Raw genomic sequence first — 4,310 nt, forward strand, 5'->3', positions numbered from 1 at the left:
CACCACTAGTTATTTACATACATTTGCAGGTGCAACAATGTCTTGGGTGTTTAGACTACAAAAAGTAGTATCCCTCTCCGCAACGGAGGTGTAATACATAGCTAACACAAAATCCTACAAAGAGATGTTGTTGATGCAACGATTCTTAGGATAGATGGGAATAAAACAAGACAAATATGTGTTGCATTGTGACATTCAAAGTGTCATTCATTTAATGAAAAACCCAACATTTCATTCTAAGAAAAAGCACATTAATGTGAGATATCATTGGATTTGTCAAGTGCTAGATGATGGGCTATTGCAATTGGAGAAAATACACACTAAAAATAATCCAACTAATATGTTAACAAAGATTTTACCAAGGGATAAGTAAGAGATTTGCATAGTCTTGGTTAGGCTAATGCAAACATGATGAACGAAATATTTGAAATGGATTAGTAGTAGGGAGGTAGAAAAAATAACAAAAATATTCATTCAAGCTTCTATTTGGTTTCAAGTGAGAGATTTCTACATGTGAGACCAAATGAAGTTAAAATAATATATCTATATATATATATATAGATATATATATATATATTGACTTCTTCATGCCTCTGTAATGTTATGGAAGGAGTCAAATGAGTTACAATTGGTTGGGCGTATGGTATTGATAATCCATGGTATTGGCACATGGTATTGTAACAAAACCTATTTACATGCTAGAAATAAACTATAGTAAAATGGGTGTAGGAGCGAGAAGTTTGTGGCTGTATGTGTTTTCAAGGTTGTGGATGTATGTATTTTAATTTATTGATTAAATAAAGCTATTAATCCTTTCCTCATTGTTTTTATTATTGAGTTTGCCACTTAAAATTGGTGTATTTTAGTAATTTTATCTTTAATCCTCTTTATTTTTAAGTTTGTTTTGTCCTCTCTTATTTCACTTTTTAGAAATATATTTATTTTAATTCTAATATTACATAATAGGGGATATTAAATGCAAAAATCAAATGTTTGGATGGGCTTAACAAACTATCAAGGTGATTCAAAATTTAGGACCCTTCCAAAAATTGATATAGTGTAATAACCATCAACCTCTTTTGAAAAATGATATATAAATTAAATATATCTCCAGGAACAATAGGTTTATTCAAAATATTATCACAACAAAATTTAAAGATAGTGTAATTAATGAATTATTGAATGCATTGAAAAGATGTGATCATTCAAAGAAATAAAGGGGTAAATGAAGCACTAAGTTCTTTTAAAAAAAATTGCATATAGGACCTAAGTTGGAATGAGGAATTATCAAGTAATTTTGAAAGGTATTTGCTATGTTTTATTAGGATACATTTAGTAGTTAAAAAATGCCACGATGGAATTGTCAAGATATTTTTAAAATGTTATTGAAAGATGCCAAGTGTAGTAATGGAGCAATGGGTTGCTTCGAAAGAAGGGTTTTATTTTTTTAAGATAAAAAGGATTATGATGAGCCATCCTATTGATTTAAAAAAAAATACACTACAAATCATTATAAAATGGTTAATAGTGAGTCATCGAGGATTCTACCAACTTCAAAAGGTCTAAGTTGGATATAATTTTGAAGAAGCGTTAGGGAATTCAAAGAAAAAAAAATGAACATGAAGAGGGGTCCAATAAGCTTTTATGGAATTTGGAACCTTCAATAATAACAAGAATATTTTGTAATAGAATATTTCTCACCATATTTAGAGAGATGGTTCACTAATAAACCAAGAAAACAGTCAATTAAGTCTAAATGAAAGAAATAGTTAGTTGAGTCCACCATTGGGAAAACTAGGCCGTCAAAAACCTCTATAAGAATTATTCATTAAAAATTAGTTATTATATATATTACTAATAAGCTATACCAAAACAAATACACCCATCACTCCATTTAACATTAATGTCCTTTACTAAAAATAACACAAAGACCAATAAGTGTCATTTCTTATACCAATCTTCAAGAAACCAAATATCAAGGGTGTCAATGTCAATGATCATTAATAGTCAAAACCAAAAACCAATATTCCAATAGTTTTCAATCTTCCCCATGATTTTCACAAGTTTGGTGGAGTCAAAGTAAGTTTCTAGGTAAACCATCCAACAATCAATACCAATACTTAGGCATACTAACCAAATAACACAAATATGTACTAAAAATAAATTCCAAAAGGGTGGTGGCTAATTATACGTTTAGATTATGGGACTCAACACATGATGCAGAAATATGAAAGGTAAGGTCCCGTATAGTGCCACAATAAAGAACCATATGTCAACCCACTCATACAACCATGGTTTCCATCATAAAATGAAGTGGGAAATGATGAATAATGAAATCATCATATGCCACAAAATCAAAGAACTATATTTATAGTTAAAGAAACAATCAAATACATGATAAGATCTATAATAAAACACATACAAGCTAACACATGAATCGACACTTAGAACATAGAGTGTTCTAAATTCGCATTTAATTATATTTCATTGCTGTGCACAACCAATTAATCCTTTGTTTGTATTGTATGCATGCCACTTATCCAATAATATTAAATTTAAAAATAAAAATAAAAAACCATGATCCATTACCATTTTCCATTCTTTTTCCATGTAATGGCACTTCCCCTCATTCCAAGTGTCAAGGAAAATTAATTTTTCTTAAGAATAATAAACTTATCGAACCAAGGTAAGTATTTTATTTCAAATCTATTACACATTGTATGTGAAAGCTAAAAAATATTATCAAGCACATGTTATTTCTTAAATTAAAGATAAATAAAGTGGCAAGATAATGAAATATCAGCAAGGAAAGAAATGCTATGGTTGATGTTGTCTATTCAAATCATAACTTCAAAGGAAATTCAAATAATGAAACAAAATTGTAAACACCCAAATTAATCCACAAGTCTAACAACAGATTTGTATTATGTAACCATATATGAGCATGAATCAAAATAAAAGGAATTGACAGCCTAATTGTTAAGGCAATAATTCTTTCATGCTAATAGAAATTTATTAAGTGGTCATTAATTTATTTATGTTATCAATAATCTATCTATGTTACTAATACAAAATTAATCTCACGATAGTGAGTCTTACTCTGAGAAACAAAGTATCATGGAAAGTACTTGGTATATAATTACTTGACTCAAATAATGTGCATCTACAATTGTTAAGAAATCAAACTAACCTTGATGTTAATCGCAACTCAAATATAGCATATAAGTTTAGAAGTGCAAGATGAGCTAATTATCTTGCTTGTAGCAAAGAAACTCAATTTATACAACAGCATCATATACTAAAATCAAGGCATACTTAAACTATAAGTCCATGATTCAAGCCATCCTAACCATCATCCCAAAATTACAAAATTGTGTTATCTTTACCACATAAAACATAATGTGTGGTTACACACTTGGACCTTTTACAAGTACATCAAATTAGGAAAACTACTTGGAATATTAACAAATTGAGTGGAAAATATCGCCAATGGTTATAGGTCATCTATATTATCTTCTCCATCCACAACAATAATTATTTTGTAGCTTTTGTAGAAAATGTTCATCTTGCAACTTTTGCACCAAAAACCTATAATAGAAATGTGAAACCACTCACAATAATGGTCAAGGGATCCATAGTCCTTCTGAATAAAAAAAAACTCAAATGTTTAATAAGGTGTAAAAATTGTAACCAAGAATACCTAGTTTCAAAACTCAACCTATTCCATCAAAAGTTCTTATTATGAGGTTAGAATGTAAGTAGAATGAGGCAAAGACTAGGAAAAAAGAGTGACAAAACATGACACATTTATGGATCAACATCACCTTTTGGTTGAAGAGTTTGCATGTCCCCATACAAAAAAAGTTATTTATGTTATTATTCTAAATATGATGAGTCAAACGAGGAAGATTCAAATTATAAGTTACTTCAATCACAAACGGAATGCCTTATTTCTTCTAGTGCGAAAAAACCCAATTGAGAATGCATAGTCATCTAAAATTCTTCTTATAATCATATTGAATGCAATGTGATAGGAAAATGGAGCCTTAACCCAATCAACTTGATACCATGAGACTTAATACAATCAAGATACCTCTATACATGTTCCAAATCAATGTTGAAGTGAAATTAATATTGTTATGAAACCAACTCACGAAAAGATAGAAAAGATAGATAAATGCCTTAGAAATAAGCCTCTTCGAGGGGGCAACCTCCTTTACATTACACAAATGAACAATTATTGGACAATACAAATGAAAAGACCTCCTTTCAATATATAGGAGTCTAAGGGGTCATAATATAATCAGAGC

This window comes from Pinus tabuliformis, chromosome X (genome assembly GCF_031772625.1).
Source record: "Pinus tabuliformis cultivar Carrire ecotype Pingquan chromosome X, CPIR1, whole genome shotgun sequence".
Classification (NCBI taxonomy): domain Eukaryota; kingdom Viridiplantae; phylum Streptophyta; class Pinopsida; order Pinales; family Pinaceae; genus Pinus; species Pinus tabuliformis.